Here is a 19502-nt window from a genome sequence, read left to right as displayed (position 1 = left end):
ATCGTGGATAGACCACGCTGCTTTGCCAGAGACTATCTTCACCTGGCAACTCTAGGCTTTTGGTTGGCACTTACCCATAATGTCTTTTTTAGGCAAGGTCACAACTAAATTCCCAACGTGAAAATATCAAACACAAATAAACTAAGGGTCATGCTGCTAAATGTTAGGAGTTTAAATCAGAAACACTCCTTTCTCTGTAAAATGTTGGCTCAAGGCCGCAGAAAGTACCCCAGCCTTGCAAGACTACAATGCCTTTCACACTTTCAGACTGAAAATTGAAGGTGTGAGACTCAAAGGAGGTGGAGTATCTATCTTCAGCAAAGATAATTACAACTCTAGACTGGTTAGACAAGAAAACTCCTATGCAGCTACTCCAAGTCCAAATTACCATGGGTAAGAATCCCCCCTTCAGGTCATTGTCAGTTAGAGATCCTCTATTTAGACCTACTTGTGACAATTAAGGTACAACCTAACACCTTAGTCATGGGTGACATCACCTATCCTTCCATTAATTAGGAAACTTATATGAGTCCAAACTTACTTACATGAAAGTTCCTGGACTTTGTTAACTCAAATACCCTAGAACAAATAGTGCACCAACCTACAAGGGGCTCCATTATTCTAGACCCGGTCCTCACCAATATGAGTGACCTATACAACGCCTCAAGTGTAGGGCCTGCACTGGTTAAATCTAGCCATAATCAGTCATTTTTGAAGTATCACAAGAAAGAGAATTCCCCAAAGAAGAAGTCAGGCTAAAAAACTTCACCAAACCTAAATATACCCTCCTAAGGGAAGGTATAATTGACTTCTAAGCTCCAGATTCCACAGATGGCATTGATGGCTATACTAAGGTATACACTGATGCCCTGTATAAACATAATACAAATGTATAGGCACAGCCATACCGGATAGGATTAAAGCAAGATCCTCAAGAAAAACAAACCATCCTGGTGGATGGCTAGCATTAATAAATTATACAATAAGCAAAAGAAGCTGCTGTCTAAAATACAAAAGTGAGATACCAGAACTGGAAGATCACCCTCCTCACCCTAAACAAGCAAATAAGATAACTCATAAAATCTTCAAAGAGCAACTATGAGATAAATTTAGAAACCAGAGCCAAGGCTAACCATAAGGTTTTCTTCAGCTACATTCACAACTTAAAAGGTAGGACTCAGATGTGTGCTGTACTAATTGTGGAAGGCATCACACACACTGACCCTGTGGAAATTGCAAACCTGCTAGCAGACAAGCTTGGTGAAAATTTCACCCACTACCCCTGCCAAGCATATCACAAACCATGTCTTCATCATCTTCTCCTCCCTGCATCTCCAAAGAGCAAGTCATAAATTCTCTCTTTAAGATTAAGAACACAGCCTCCATGGGACCAGATGGCATTCCAGGCTGTGTTCTTAATGTTCTAAAACAAGAGCTAGCTACTCCATTAGGCACTCTGTTCAACCACAGCCCAAGTACTGGCTTTGTCCCCACTGAATGGAAACAGCAACTGTTATACCCCAACACAAGGGTGGCTTGGCAACAGACCTAGGTAACTATTGACCCATAAGGTTAACCAGCCTAATGTGTAAGGCAATGGAACGAATCATCATAGACCTCATAAATAAGGATATAGATGACCTCCAAACCCTGGATCCATCAGTTCAGTTTTGTTAAGGGATGGTCATGCCTGCTAAGCCTGGTGGACTTCTTTGAGAATGTAACCAGAGCCATAGATGAGGGCAAAGCCATGCACACAGCCTATTTTGACTTGGCCAAGGCTTCGACACTATCCCACATTCGGGCATCATTGACTAACCCAGTTGAATATCAACCCCCTATGTTGTCAGGTGGGTTGCAAACTATCTCACATATCGACAACACTAAGTCAAAGTGGGAGACTTTTCCTCTACCAGCAGATCTGTCACCAGTGGTGTCCCACAAAGGTCAGTGCTGGGCTCCCTCTAGTTTTGCAATTACTTCAAATTAGTCCAGGCTAAAATGGATGGGCTGTGCCTAACCAAGTCTGCAGATGACTGCAACTTAGGTGCTATCACTGAATACCCAAGCATTGTCAGCATACTTCAAAAGGAGCTTACACAGACCAATGATTCATGCCAAACTCATGGTCTTAAACAAATAAATAAATAAATAAAAATTGTGTTTAACATTTGTTGATTGGGAATGTCAGACTAGGACAGGTACACATGGAGAAAACCCACGCAAATGCAGGGAGGAGATGCAGACTCAGCATAAAAGGCAACCCATCCAAGAAACAAACCGGAGAACCTCTTGCTGTGAGGCATCAATGTTAACTGCTACAGCACTGCACCACACAAATGCTAAAAAATGCATCATCATTCCCTTCAGTAAAAACAATGTCCCTGCTGATTATAAAATAAACAATAATAACCTATGTACCAATTCGGTAGTGAGAGACCTGAGAACACAAGTTGACTCTGACCTCAACTTTGACCACTGTGTGTCTACTGTGATGAGGAAGGCATTCTACATTGCTCACCTGATTAGCAAAGACATTATCTCAAGAGGAAAAGAGGTTATAACTCCCCTCTACCAGATGCCTTAAGCAACTTGAGAGACCTCAGAGATTTCTTCTTCTTCTTTCAGCTTTTCCCAGTTAGGGGTCGCCACAGTGGATCACCTGTGCCCTCATGATTGGCAGTGGAGTTTTACAGTGTTGAGTTGCCAACCCAGCACCCAACCTTCCACAGAAGGCACACACATGCACATACCCATGCCTAGGGCCAATTTAGAGTGTCCAATCCACCTACAACATGTCTCTGGGATGTGGGAGGAAACCGGAGCACTCGGAGGAACTCCACATGACCACAGGGAGGACATGCAGACTCTGCGCAGAAGGCACCCCAGCCGTGGATTGAACCAGAGAACCTCTTGCTGTGAAGTGGCTACACTAACCGTTGCACCACCATGGCCACCCAGACCTTAGAGATTTCTAATTATGCAAATTCAGGATCTCCAGCACATGTCTTATATGGACAGACTGATGTCGCTGTTATTGTACTCAGTACCATGTAGACTACTTAGGGGTGACTTATGTCTGGTTTACAGGGCTATCTCTGATCCAAATCTAATGGAATTGCTGCACATCTGTAAATCAAATGGGACTAGAGTCACCCATTCCAGGCACCTCAATCTAGACTGTGGCATAAACAGGACCTGCTGGAGAGACAGCTACATCTCTAAGAGGTTACATTCCACTGGCATATGCAGAGCACCTCCATAACCCTGTTTAAGCACAACCTGGATGACTAGATGGGAAATCATAATTTTTTTCCAGTGATTGCCCCAGCTTCTCTCCTAAACATAGGTAGCCCCTGTTAGAAAAACCTTGGGCAAAGATGATATCTCTCATCTAGTATTATATTTGGATTTAACTGCTAGGCTTGTAAAGACCCTCAGGTCAATAACCTAGTAAAATCTTATGAACCTGCAATATCCCTGTCTACTGTGAAATTATAAATGATTTCTTGATTATCAAAATTATAATGAGTAATCCTTTGCTTATATTTTCACTTTCTAGGTTGGCGAGTGCCACTGGCCACATGCAATTTTGGCCCAGGCAAGACAAGCAACTCAGACCTGAAAATAGTAAATCTAGCAACAAGTGACAATATGTTTGACAACTGCGATGCTGATAGATTTGGTGAGTATTCTGTTTATAGAGTGCATTGCAATCACCACCAAAAAGAAGGAAAATTTGACTGTGAATCGCAAATGGTTTAAAACATACTTCATTAACATATGAAGATTTACATCACTCCTCATTTACATCTCATTTGTACATTTGCATAAACACATTCAAGGTTGTCACACATTGGGGTAAATGGCCTTTATGAATCACTGCTCTCATCCACGAACATCATGGAAACCTCAGCAAATTTGTGTAACTGACTATGAATACCATCCGTAGTCTGCTAAATGATTATACGTAACTTACTCAATATACTTTACACCGAATAAAAAAAAATAGCATCTTAAATTTAATATCCTGTTGCCAAATATAACCTTCTCCTGGTATTTTGTTGTTGTTTAAATAATACTGATTGAAGGCAAATATTCAATGACCAGTTTATGAACCCTGATAATCTACTCAGAATAGTACAGGAATGCTTTGCTGCTTGACACCGTTCATAATTATGAGTATTATATTTCTAAAATCATGCTATCTTCATGAAATAAACAGTGCAGCTCATGCCAACCTGGTACTAACATTATATTTTTGTAGTCACTGTATGCAAGCCAGATTATATTAGATTACAGTCTTTCTTTGCTATTTATTTGCCATCTGTATGAATACTTGCAGTAATTAATGTTCAAAATGTACTGCACAAATTATATGTTATTCTATACTGGCTTTCCCATGTTTCCACCTACGAGTAGCAGTAAGTGATATATATTTTTCATTATAAAGTTTTATTTTTTTTTTCCAAAAACATTTTTATTTTTGTTTTCATTATAAACATATGCAAATGTACATATAACAAATACAATAAAACGATAACAAAACTATTTACAATATTTACATTCATCCATGGTAATCATTTTATTCATGAGAAGTTATCAGTACTTGTTCAAAAGGTTTTCCAATTTTTGCCATGCTATTTTTAGTAGTGTTATGAGTTCTATAACAAATGGTTTGCAGTTCTTTCTTACAAATAACTTTTGCTAAATTAATACATTCCTTAAACATCAAATCTTGTTTACTTATCCATTTTAAAGTAATAACTTTTCTGACAATTGCAAGAATTGACCAGAGTAACTGAATCTGAGAATTAGGTATTACATTAAAACATTGAATAGGATTAGTGAGTTAGAAATATGACAGTTATTAGACCATAAAACCTTTACAAAATATCTGAAGTCTTTCCAGTATTGAACATTTCCACATTCAATGAACATATAAACCCAGTTGGCCTCTAGTATTTCATCACATTTCCAACATTTACTTTCACTGTTTTTGAGTATAAGATTTATTTTATGTGGAGTATAGAAAATTCTGTTCATAAAATTCCATGTATACAATCGCCGATATAATGAAGAAGAGGTACCATACATAGATTTCAATAGCAGTTTTTTTTATTCATCAGATATTTGTTCTCCATTAATCTTTGCATAGCAATTCCAAAAATCTGAGATAAACTTTAGAGTGTCTTCTCTTAGTATATTATAGATATGTGAGATACTTAATTTTTGACCATCTTCTTTAGGATGATTGATACTCTCATTTTGTTTTCTATAAACTGACATACTGAGTGTATACACAACCAACTGTCTTGACTATTATCAGAACTACATAGAAGAGAGTTTAGTGGTTTAATACTCTTATTTTCAAAAAAACTGATGCCAGAGTGTCAAGTTATTTTCCTTTAATTTTTGCATTGCATTGATGTTGAAAGAATCTAGGCAATCAGGGGAGTATGCTATAGGGAATATAAGAAACAGGAATTGTTTAATGTTGTAATTACAATCAATTATATATTTTTAAGTTATTAAATATTTGATTACTGCCATAAGAAAAATGATCAAACTTCTAATAAAATAAACAAAATTCACGTAAAAGCCAATAAACTCTACTTATTCCGTATTGTTCTTTAAATTGATTTTCTATAGTTCTGACATCAGTTATATGAATCTCATGTATTATTTTCCAGCCAGATATATAGGCAGGTTAGATCCAATGTAATATTACATTAATTAAAACTGATTTGGATTTTGGATCTAAGCTAGGGAATGCTATCCCATTACGGTGCCAAGCTGTAATTTATATGCAATCCTAGGTTTTAAGGGGAACCATAAACATTTAAGTAGCATGGAATCTAATTTTTTAATAAGTTTTTGGGAGGGGGTAGTATCAATGACTGTATATAAAACAAAATTGTAGGTAAAATTATCATTTTAATTAAAAACAGCCTGTCCTCCTTTGTGAAGTACATTTTATTCCATTTTTTGATTAGTTCACTAATGTTGGTTATTAAATTAACAGACTCTTGCCATGTACTCTTTATACTGACACCCAAATATTCTAATACATCATTTTCCCAATTAAACAGGCATTTCTCTCTTAGATTTTTGTTGATTGTTTTGTTAATTAGTAATGTTTTGGATTTATTATGATTAAATTTACACCATGAATTTCTTTCAAACGTACTTAAGGTATTTATAACATCATGCAAATAACTATCAATATCACCCAACGTTGACAACATATCATTAGCAAATAATTGAATCTTAGGACAATAGTCCTTATTAACTTGAAAGCCTTTCATATTTTGCTTGTTTCTGATATATGTAGCAAAAGGTTCCATTGAAAGAGCAAACAATAATTGTGACAAAGGACAACCTTGTCTAATTCCCTTGAGGATTTCTAGTGGTGAGGATAAACATGGTCCAATTTTCGCATAAGCTTGTGTCCCACTATAAATTTTCATTAATAAGTTGACAAAATCTGAGAAGAACTCAAACTGATACTAACATCTAAAAAATTGATGTTAGATCTTGAATATTCAGAAGTCAATGTAAGATACGAAGTAGTTTGATCCAAGTATGTATGGAATCTTGTAAATTGTTCTCCATCTGCTTTCCATAGGATAAACAAATTGTCTACAAATCGACCGTAATATAAGATGTGTTTATTCCATGGATTATTCCTACTAAGGACAAAGTGTTGTTCCCAACCTACTAAAACTAAATTGGAATAACTATTTGCACAGGGGGTGCCCATCGCAACCCCCCCATTTTTTTAGATGTTAGTATCAATTTGAGTGTTCAAGGTTTCCTGAATTTTGATTTATACAGAAAGAATACTTGGAGAAATCATTACTTACATAGAAGTAGCATGCATCTGAGACATGTAACTAAGAACATCATGAAGAATGAAACAAATAGGATTCACAAATGTTGCAATCGAGAAGAAAATAACAACTTGAAGGCCCATGGCTATAAGGAGAAAGCCCTACAATCCAATGGGAACATAAGACAAAATTATGTTGAATCAAATGATACCTTTGTGAGATTATCTCTAACATACAGTTCAGATAATGCTCAGATTACTAAGATAACTAATCAGTTTTGGCCAGTGCTTACACAAGATGCACATCTAAAAGCTATAGTTGGAGAGAGACCTAAATTCTGTTTAAAAAACAAGGAAAATATGAAAAGATTATTATGTACTAACATCCAGACACCAAATACAATAATAGGATGGAAAGGAACAATAAAATGTGGGAATTATAATATCTGTTGTGTGATCGGATATCTTCAAGGGACAGTTTTGAGCTTTTTTATTTTTCATTTTATTTTCAAGTCGAAGTTTTATTCGTATTAAAGGACTACATTTTAATTGGAACACTTGTGGATTTCGTTGATTGGCCACCCTTGGGTGGATTTTCTGTCTTTTTTCTGCTAATATTGACTGTTTTTGTGACAGACCACATTTAGCATTTGGGAGTTATTTATTCATTTGCAAGTTGTTTTTTTCTCCCAATGCTTATGGCTAATGATAACATGAATAGAACAAGATCTAACTATGCCAGATTGGATTTTTTATATGGATCTAACCCTGAAGAGACTGGTAATTTTGTGAATCCACTAATAAATCTTCATTTTGATAATAATGAATCCATTATATTGGATGAAGCTGATGAAGAATGCAATAATGCTGGTTTTGATACCATCTTTCAAGAAGTCAAATCTGTGGCATTTAAACTAAAAAGATTAATGTGGCAGAGATATCACTTGGAAGCATGCATACACTATCAAGTCATCCCAAGGGTAATGCGAGTCAAATGCATGCCCAGCTATGGCAATCAACATCCAGGACTTTTGGCAAGCTGGCAAGCAATAAATATAGAAACCAGATTTAAATATTTAAGATGACTATTGGATTATTTTAAACCAGAGGAAGAGAGGATTGTTCAGATAATAAAGGATAAACAAAGTGAATTAGAGTTAATGACATTATCCAATCAACAAATTAAGAAGTTAGAGACATTAGAATTTAATCTTAATATATATGAATCTAAGATTAAAGAGCAGAAAATAAAAAAAACTAAACAGAGATGTTAATGATTTTAAACAAGGAAGAATCTTTGAATGGCCCAAAGAAGGTACATTGAATGAACAGAGACCACAGTTGATAACCAACAAGAGAAAAATATTGCCTATGGACAATAGTTCTAGCTCTAATACCATGCCAGATGAAGAACAACAAAACATATTATTACCACAGGATAATCAAGAAGCTGCAATAAATAATGATAATAATAGTGATATTTCAGGGGTATCAGCTACAGGAAGCATACCTAAGAGAAATGGTTCACATTTACCACCTAATACCACCTTACCAATTTTTTTTAAAACAACATCAGTTCAGAGGACAATGACTACCAAGTCAAGACTGAAAAAGGAAGAAACCATTCACGGAGAGGAATCATTGGTAGTTAACCTTTCCAAACATGATATTGCACCATCAGAACTTTCAGTTTTACAAAAAGGTTTAACATTCATCCCTTCATTTAGATCATCTTTAGATGAATTTGTCCTGGATATGAAATATTTCGGATGAAATGTCACCTTAAAGCACATTTTTGGAAAACAAACAACAGATAGGACTATACTGAGGAAACAAAGCACTTTTGTTCCAGTTGGACATCCAGCAGTAGATCTATTTGTAAGACTTTGCACTAATGAAGTTGAGAAATTGAGATTAGATCCAGATACTAGACATTATTGCAATGTCACTTCTGAGGAAAAAACAGCTATCTCAAGTTTACAACATAACCATTTGATCTCACTTAGACCAGCTGATAAAGGAGATGCAATAGTGATGCTGGATATGAACAAAATGCTGACGATATTACAGGATTCCAAAACCTAGACTGAAGTTTCTCATTTTGAAATAACTACAGTGATTAACAGGATCAATTCATATTTACAAGATATGGTATTACATAGACAAATAGAAATGGACTTGTATGAGTTTTTAGTTATTCCTAAACCAACTATTCCAATCATCAATAGTCTGTCAAAAATACATAAGAATTTAACAGACCCTCCCCTACGTCCAATTATGTCAGGACGGGGATGGCTACTGAAAACTTATCCTTATATGTAGAGAATGAATTGAAACAGATCTTAAGCTCCTTCACTTCTGTGCTAAGAGATACTGATGATTTTCTGGAAAAATTGAATGGTGCTATGAATGATGTAGTTGATAAAGAAGATTTATTACTGACAACTTTAGATATAAACAGTATTTTCACTAGTATTCCAAATGACATTGGTATTGAGACAGTGAGACAAGTACTTATCAGTAAGATCTCAGCCAGTGAAACTAGAACTATTTGTGATATGCTGGAACTAATATTGGAGAACAACTACTTTACTTATGGTAATAGCTGTTATTTACAAAAATGGGGGGTTGCGATGGGCATCCCCTGTGCAAATAGTTATTCCAATTTAGTTCTAGTAGGTTGGGAACAACACTTTGTCCTTAGTAGGAATAATCCGTGGAGAAAACACATCTTATTCTACGGTCAATTTGTAGACGATTTGTTTATCCTATGGAAAGGAGATGGAGAACAGTTTACAAGATTCCATACATACTTGGATCAAACTACTTCGTATCTTACATTCACTTCTGAATATTCTAGATCTAACATCAATTTTTTAGATGTTAATATCAGTTTGAGTGGTCATGGTTTCCTGAATTTTGATTTATACAGAAAGAATACTTGGAGAAATCATTACTTACATAGAAGTAGCATGCATCCGAGACATGTAACCAAGAACATCATGAAGAGTGAAACAAATAGGATTCACAAATGTTGCAATCGAGAAGAAAATAGAATTAAAGAAATAAACTTCTTGCGTAACAACTTGAAGGCCCGTGGCTATAAGGAGAAAGACCTACAATCCAATGGGAACATAAGACAAAATTATGTTGAATCAAATGATACCTTTGTGAGATTATCTCTAACATACAGTTCAGATAATGCTCAGATTATTAAGATAATTAATCAATTTTGGCCAGTGCTTATACAAGATGCACATCTAAAAGCTATATTTGGAGATAGTACATAATAATCTTTTCATATTTTCTTGTTTTTGAAACAGAATCTAGGTCTAACATCCAGACACCAAATACAATAATAGGACGGAAAGGAACGATAAAATGTGGGAATTGTAATATCTGTTGTGTGATCGGATATCTTCAAGGGACAGTTTTGAGCTTTTTTTTTTTCATTTTATTTTCAAGTCGAAGTTTTATTCGTATTAAAGGACTACACTTTAATTGGAACACTTGTGGATTTCATTGATTGGCCATCCTTGGGTGGATTTTCTGTCTTTTTTTTAATAGATGGGTTTCCTGTAAAAAGATGATCTGGGCTTTATGCATTTTGATATATTTATGCAAACCATCTCTTTTGACATTATTTTTCAAACCATTAATATTTAATGATAAACATTTATAAGCCATTGACTATGATGGTATGTTGTTACTTACTGAAAGACCTTTCTTCCGTGTTGACTTGAAATCTACTAAAAACTTACTTATCAAGGATGTATAACATGTATTAAGCACTACTTTCATAAATCCAAAACTATTTACAAACGCATACATGAAACATAAAGTTTCTGGTTTAGTTAAAAATTTGACTAAACCATCCATCCACCACCTCTCCAATACCAAGAGACACAAATTATCCATCTCAGCTTAGAATATAGTATAAAAACAAAAAAGAAAAGCATTATGAAAACAACTAAAGAAATCTGAGCCCATGAAATATACATTAAAATGAGATTGTCCAATATAACTGAAGCTATATGAATATGTTACATATAATAATAGCCCCTCTGATAAGTAGATATGTCAGAAATACACATCAGATCAAAGTATGTATAAACATTGGAAGCTGAAGGTTAAGAAGATTGTCAATATTTCCACGACTTTTCAAGAAACATCAGATGTTTTAACCATTTTTTCAGTTATCTATCTAACATTTTTCATGTAAGGATCTGTTGAATATATATATATATATATATATATATATATATATATATATATATATATATATATATATATATATATATATATATATATATATATATAAACACATATTACAAAAAAGCCTCGCATCCCTCTGTTTAGCTATTAAAGGGTTAGTTATGTAACATAAGTCCGATGTTGATATACATAATAAGTTTACTAATGCAGCTCCTAGTTCATTTGATGTCATTTAGTTACTAAAAGTGTCAATGAATCTGCAGAATGCATGGATCTATAAAAGAACATAAGTATTTTCAAAGGAGTTAAACATTTTTATCTGAACTAATTATTTACCATTTAAAGTATCTAAGTGAAGGATAATAGAATTTAAAGAGAAAGAAATTCTAAATTCAGCCATTTAACAAGTTCAAATGGTCAAGTGATGTCATCACTGTTGTTTCCTCAAGCTGCAGCTTCATAAACTTGTTAAAAAGTATCTAAATATTCTCATGCACAGCAGAGGATGTCTCTAGTGAGGAAAAAAGCATTTTCAGTTGCAAATCAAATCTTGAAGCTTTTAGAGTACAGAAAGCAAAAAAAAAAAAAAAAACACTCAGTTTGCCTAGTCAGTGCATGTCATGAATCTCCACAATGAGAACAGTCACACAGATCACCAGCTTCCTCACAAAAGATCAACATCATGAAAAAACTAACCCTTTCATATAAAAATCAGCTATTTAGAAGTAACAACAGCTGCCTCAAATAAGAAATAATTTTATAACATTTCAATCATTTATCCACCAATTAACCAGACCAGAGAGAAAAAAAAGAACCTAGTGTATATATATATATATATATATATATATATATATATATATATATATATATATATATATATGCATAAATAATCATATATTTAACCATCTATAAAACACCATTAATGCACTGTATTAATGTTATATGTGTCTAAACAAAGAGTCTAAAGCATCTAGTTATAAACACTAATCAGAAACAATATGTTGCCCCACCACTGACCCAGTAGAAAAAATGCACTTTGGTATTAAGTCAAATTATACTATTACTGAAGAATTAGAATACATATATCATATATTAAAAAGGGAAACGTATGTAAAGTACTTATAGTGGAGAAAGAGAAAAGGAACATTAGTAACAAAAAGGAATAGGAAGAAAGAAGAGAGAGAGAGAATGTTATTTAAATACTTAGTACTATATGTAATTAGAAGAAGTAGATATAGAAAGGAAAAGAGAAAGTTAATAATAAAGATGATTCACAATATCTTACAGTATAGTGATTTTCCAGAATCAAATATATTATGATTCATAAAACAAAGCAGTTAAACTTAGAAGGAATTTATTAATTTGTCCGTTAGTTTCTTAGTTTTGTTTGCTCCTCCCTTCACAGACCATTCATTTTTTATTGCCTGTCTCTTCAAACTCTGGGATGACCATTCCATTTCTTCTATGTCCGACAGTATTTTTTGTTTTTGGATAAATTCTACTTCTTCTTGTAGGGAATCAAAGATCTTCACTCCTTCTGGCAAGGTGAGTTTTATTCTTGCAGGAAAAAGAATTTGAGCTTTAATATTGTGTTTTTTTCAAGGACTTAATTAGAAGAACACACTCCTTTCTACTGGATATGACTGTAGTGGTGCAGTCATTGTCAAAATTAATAACTTTTCACCCATCTTGATAGAGGAATTAGTCAAAGGTGATTTCAACATTAAATCCTTGTCTTTTGAGGAAATAAATCTAACTATTATAGACCTAGGGTTAGGTGAACTCACAGACAAAGCTGGATTTGTCAGGGACTGATGAGCCCTCTCATTTCCAAAGAGAGGGATTCAGGCATGTTTAGTGCTGATGAAAACCACTTATTGAGGAACTGAATCATCTAAGTACCCTCTTCTTTCTCAGGAATTATATATATTCTTATGTTATTCCTCCTTGATCTTCTTTCAAGTTCTTCCAGTTTCTCAATCAGCCTGGTGTTTTGCTTCAGAAGAAATCCATTGTGATGTTCATTTTCTGTCACTCTAGAATCCAGGTCAGTTACTATTTCCTGTAAGGCAGTAATCTGTTCAGATTGTTTTTTTTTACTATTCCATTTAGAAGTCCCAGTTGTTTACTGCATTCTTGTTTGATAATATCCATTTTGGTTTCAAATTTGTCCATTTTTAGTGACAGTTCTTGGATGTTTATTATTATAAGATGTAGTTTTTTTCTTCACTGCACTCTCCTGGTGTGGGTTCTTTGAGTTGCTCATGTTAAGATCTCCAGTAGAAAACTTCTTGACAGGAATAATTAAAAAATTATCTTGACTATGTATTCATTTTTAGAAAATAATAGTCTATGTTAATCTATCTTTTAGTATACTTTTAGTTAGATTTTTCTAAAAATTAAAGTAATTTCCTGTCAGGATATTAAAATTTAAGCAGAGCTATGGATTTCTGCTGCAATCAGACTGGCATCTTGGCCACGCCAAAGTTTTACTTGACCCAAGAAGTGTTTATGAAAAATCAAGGATTAAAATTTAAATTAAATAGGCTCTATAATAATATAGGTTAGTGAATGGTCACTTAGGTCATCTGGGAGGGTTCCTGCTTTGTATGCTTGATGGGGACTATTAGTAAGTATCCAGTCCAAGGTACTTTCTTTGTTGTTGGGTCTATTAGTTCTGGTAGTGGAGTTAATAGTTTGTGAGAAGCCCTAACGGTTGATATGGGTGGTTGGGTGTTTATTACTACAGGTCTTCCAGTCTATATTAAAGTCTCCTAGGACTATGGTTTCTTGTGGGAGATTTATGGAAAGCCAGTTAAAGATATTCTCGAGTATACTGATGTTATTTCCTGGAGGAAGGTATATACAGATAATATTTATGGCCTTATGTGTGTTGATTTTAAATTTAGAGATAAGTATTTCAGCACTATTGTCTGAAGGTGGGCTAAGATTTACAGTGCTAACTTGTAACTCTGTTTTATAGAGGATTGCTACCCCTCCTCCCTTTTTGGCTATGCGGTCTAGTCTAATGATATTGTAGCCTGGTGTGGTGACTTCATTGTCCTTAACAGTAGGTTTTAGCCAAGTTTCAGATAGGCATAAGATGTCAAATAGGTGGACGTTTAAAAGGGCATGAAGTTGAGCAATTTTATTGCAAATGTTGCATATATTGAGGTGAGCTATAGAGAGTGAGTTAGAAGGTTTGATAGGTGTTAGGGTACTAGTTTTATTTGGGTTACAGTTTGGAGTGTTAAGGTTATAGTTTGGGCCAGGGTTAGGGTGAATGTTCCCATCTAGCAGGGAGTGGAGGAGTGTTGTGTGTTTAGGGTTGAGAGGCTTACAATAATAGTCTATTAAGTTTCTAGCATTTCGGTGAGTATACTTAATGTGAGCTAGTCTATGATATTTGGCTAGTAGGTAACTGGGTTTGGATATGAAGTTAAGAAGGTTAGGATAGATAGTTAATAAATAAGACAATAAAATGGTAAATGCCAGAAATAAATGTAATCAATCATACTAACCAAAAAGGCTTCTTCAGGCTTAAAATTTATAAAAAGTACAACAAGTTAAGATGGTTTATCTGATGTAGTATTTATTGTGGCATCATTCAATTGGCTTGTCTTAGCAATAAGCTATTGATATATTAACACAAATATACAACAGCATCAGAAAGTAAATGCAAGTTACTGATACTTAAAGGGGCACTGGCTCGTTCTTGAAATAGCAGTTTTGCCTCGGTCCAAAGATGAAGCACTGTCAATCATTGAGTTAGTCCCCTCCCATTTTCTGACATCAGTCCTGACGTCATAGCAATAACACCCTCTGCATTCACCTACCTTAAAAAGCTGTGCAAAGCTCTATTCCAGTCCCGTTTTTGTTCTGTCTGGAATACGAAACTCATTGTTCGGGTTCCCATCTTCATACAGTGCTCACTACAGCTTCTTCAGTTTGTTTCAGCATTGATTGAGGTAAATGCTATTGCATGCACTTATTTTCTTTTCTCAGTATTTTCTAGGTCTTATCTGCTAGTACCCGATTGCAGCATTGCACTAAAAGTTACCTTACTTGCTTAAAGAAAACTAGGTGGAAACTCTCCAGTAACCCACTGGAAGGCTTGATAAGACTGGATAAATCACCCGATACGTTAAAAGCAAGAAAAACGTTTATTTAAGCTCAAGCACTAGCTTTCAAGCTAGTGTTTGAGCTTAAATAAACATTTTTCTAGCTTTTAATGTATCGGGTGATTTATCCAATCTTGTCAAGCCTTCCGGTGGATTACTGGAGAGTTTCCACCTAGTTTTCTTTATTCCAGTTTCTTCTTCGTTCAACAGTTTGTCTTGTACCTTACTTGCTTGCCTGTTAGTTTCTGCACAGAGTATACATCAGTGCATAACTATGTCTTTAGTTTGCATACAAAATTTCTCACATAAAGCACTGTGCACATTTTTTTTCCCGTCTTAATACTGCACCGTGAAATGCAAAGAATGCAGGTAGAGTGAAGCCTGGTTGATTGAACTGCGAGGTGTCCCATTTTTTTTACACTGATTTTTACTGTTAGGGTTATATATTTGCAGATTCCTTACATGTAACTGTTTGCTTTATAGATGATACTGGAGGGCATAGCACAGCAATCATCCCCTTACTGGTAGATAAGATCCCGTTTATTTTTCATGCATTCAGTCACTGCCATACAACTTTGCAATATGCAGCACCATGAGTGAAATAGGCGGCTCTTCTATAACGTGTTTTGCAATTGCTCGCTTTTGACAGGGTTTTAGAAAAGAAACTACAGTGATTCTCAGTCATGGAGTGCATGCTGAGTTGTACAGTTTGATTATGGCACATTCTAAATATCCGTGATGACATTCCTTCCATTTATGCTGCCAGCAATGTAATCAAACTGGGATCTTTCACTATCAGCACTTCAGTTGTATGAGTATGATCCCTGTTTGTCACACTGAAATGCAAACCCTTTCTTACCTATGCAGTCAGGCGGTGTCTGTATGCTTAAAATGGGACTTTTTAGCATAATACTGAAGGGAACATTATGTAAGATTGTTTATTTAAAACTGTAGCAACTGCACAGGTATGTACGTATGCTGCCTGTCTGTTTACGCTGATGTGTGGGTTACACTGTTAGATAACACAACAAAGAAACTCACCTATCTGGATAAAAAGAACTATTACTTTCAGTATCAACAAAACCAAAACCAAAACCCCAAACAATTTTGGTCAGGAATAAATAAACTGCTCCATCCAGGGAACACCAAAACACCTACACCAGCTAGCCTAGCTCAGACCCAACCTAATATAATAGCCAACACTTTCAATAACTTCTTCTCTCAAACTGTTGCCTCTCTAGCAAACACCATGACTCCCCCCCTTTCCCTCAAAATAACCTCCACCCAAAACAGCACCCCCACGCTAAAGTTTAATACAGTCTCCACAACCTATATACGTAAGTTACTCTCTAAACTTAAACCTTGCACCCCTTCTGCCGACAAGCTACCAGCTGAATATCTTCAACTAGCTGCAACCGAACTAGCCTACCCAGTCTCCATCTTAATAAACAGAACTATAACCGAATCCAAAATCCCATCCTGTTGGAAAATCTCCCATATCATTCCCCTCCATAAAGGAGGTAACTCTAATGAACTCTCCAATTTTTGGCCTATTGCCCTTCTATCTCCACTATCTAAAATAATGGAACGCTGCATACACCATCAACTCTTACATCATCTCTTGCATAACAACTTACTCGTAGACTCACAACATGGTTTTAGGCCCCACCATAGTACTTCTACTGCCCTTCTCTCCTTCACTGACATAATCAACAAAAATTGCAATAACAACCTTTTCTCCTCTGCACTATTCCTGGACCTCTCGAAAGCATTCGATATGGTCAACCATCAACTTCTCCTACATACTTTAAAATCCCTCTCACTTGATTCACTAGCACTACAGTGGTTTGACTCTTACTTGACAAATAGAAAACAAGCAGTCCTCTGGGACAGCCATCTATCCTCTCAGCTCCCAGTTACTATTGACGTCCCACAAGGATCCATCTTAGGTCCCCTCCTTTTCCCAATATTCATAAATAACCTGCCCATTTCCCTCCCTACATCCACTTGTATACAGTATGCTGATGATTCAACTCTCATCTGCTCTGCTCCATCCCCAGTAGAACTCCACTCCTCTACCCAAATGATCTTTACAGCAGCAGAAAAATGGTTCCAACATATCTGTCTCCTCCTAAATCCCCAAAAAAACAAACTTCTACTTTTCACCCCAACCCTTAAATCCACCCCATTCTCTTTTTCCATTGTGTCCTGCAATGGCACTATCATTAAACCTGACCATTCCACCAAACTACTAGGCGTTACCATAGACAATCAGCTAAACTTTGACTATCACATTGATTTAACTATCAAGACAGTTAATAAAAAAATAGGTGCCCTCTACAGACTTAAGCCCTTTCTTACTGCCACATCCCGAGTGTCTCTTGCCCAAACTCACCTCATCTCTACACTACTGTATGCCTCTCCATCTTTTATCAACATTTCTAAAGCTAACCTTCAGAAACTTAATACAGCCTACCATAGTATTGCCAGATTTGCCACAGGCTCCCCATTCCGTACTCATCACTGTCTTAACTTAAAAAAACTTAACTGGCTAGAACTTCCAAACCTAATACTCCTGCAGCAATTAGTCATCACTTTTAAAATTCTACATTACCCCTCCAATACACCCATACTGAATAACCTCATCACACCTTATAAAAATCTTACTACACTTCGCTCAGCCAACAAGCTTCTAGTAACTACTCTTAAATCTCATAATAAAGCAGGTGACTCCTTATTTGCAAACACTGTTGGATCATATTGGAATAAACTTCCCAGAGAACTGACCTCCCTAGGCTCATCTCACCTTTTCAAAAAACAAATTAGAAATCATTTACAAAATCACTGGCTATGCCCATGCTCCAATCCTGACTGAGCTCAGCAAAGATTTTACCCCCTCCAGTCCACTCCTTCACTTCTATTGATTATTCTTAACTTCTGATTGATTTCCCTACTGTATAACTGCTTTCTTTCTCTTGCTTCTTTTTTCAAACTTCCTATATCCTCCTACCTCATGCTTTATCACTACATTCTTGTCACCTTTTCTTCTCTTACTCACTTACTGGCTACTCCTATGCTAAGCTATGTCCTTAATACTAGTGCCAGGCACAACTTGTACTTTTCCACTTTGTGCATACTTCATTTCTGTTACTAACTCTCCTTATGTCACTTTTTTTTTCTCAAATCCTCCTCTTTCCATGACAATCTCTCTCTAGCTATTATTTCTTTTTAATATTGCCTCTCCACTGCTATCTCTTGCTATACTACCTCTGCATTTTTCTAAACTACATAATAACCGTTCCTTTACCTGCTTTCATATTTTACACTGTTTATTTAATTGTCGTTTGCTTTTTGTCTTTGTTTGATTGTTTTTGATTCATTGATTGGTTTGAACTGTAAAGTTTATAGTATGATAGTGGAGCTTTTCTCCTCGGGACTCTGCTGAAAATGGACATGTATCCAGCCAGACTAGCCTGGTTAACAAATGTAAAATAAAATAAAATAAAAAATAACCGATGTGTGTCGAGTAAAACTCTGCAGAGCAGTCCGAGGAAAATACTTTGTGATAGGGTTTATTGATGTAGTCTAAGCTCTCTACTGTCCATATTGTTGCCGAGTGTAAGTAGTTATTTGGCAAATCGCTGTGAAATCACTGTGCACTCCAGTCTGAAAATAACAGCAGTCATTTGTTTTGGCACTCAGAATACTAGTTTAGAAATGCGTGGAGAAAACTGTGATTCTATCAACTTTTTAAGTGTGCAGGCACGATCTGTAAAAATTGTCATTTATTTTGTCCTTTGCTCCTCATTGTCTTGTGGCATGGTCCAGATTTTGTGTTCTAACAGGTAGAGTTCTGGTTAGGGACTCCGAACCTGTTGCAGTGTCAGCGATTATCAAACCATAGCACTTACTAATATCAAATTCTATGCATCCGGATTTCATTATTTAGGGATTGATAGCTGGCAGAGGAGAACATTCACCGTTTGTTTAGGTCTGGTTATAAAGCTAGGTGTTCTACCCCCCCCCCCCAAAACAAAAATGCAGGAAAACACCACCACTCATGACCAAACACAATCCTTTACTTCAGCTTTTGGCCTTGGTGGGCTTTCTTTTTTTTTTTTTTTTTTTTTTAGTGGGGTTGAGGCTAGGGGCACAACTCCTTGCTCATTCTCTGGTTCTTTGCCCAGCTGCAAAAGTGAAGACCAGCAGTGCAACTGTAATTGCATGCGTGCCTGACCTTTTCTGCAAAGAAGTAATCAACACATTGGACTAATGATTTCCAGTCTAACCTATCTATTTGTGCAGGATATGGTGGTGGTGCTGCTGATGCATGT

This window comes from Protopterus annectens, chromosome 13.part0 (genome assembly GCF_019279795.1).
Source record: "Protopterus annectens isolate FY-2018-M chromosome 13.part0, PAN1.0, whole genome shotgun sequence".
Lineage (NCBI taxonomy): Eukaryota > Metazoa > Chordata > Ceratodontiformes > Protopteridae > Protopterus > Protopterus annectens.
This window is presented reverse-complemented; position numbering follows the sequence as displayed.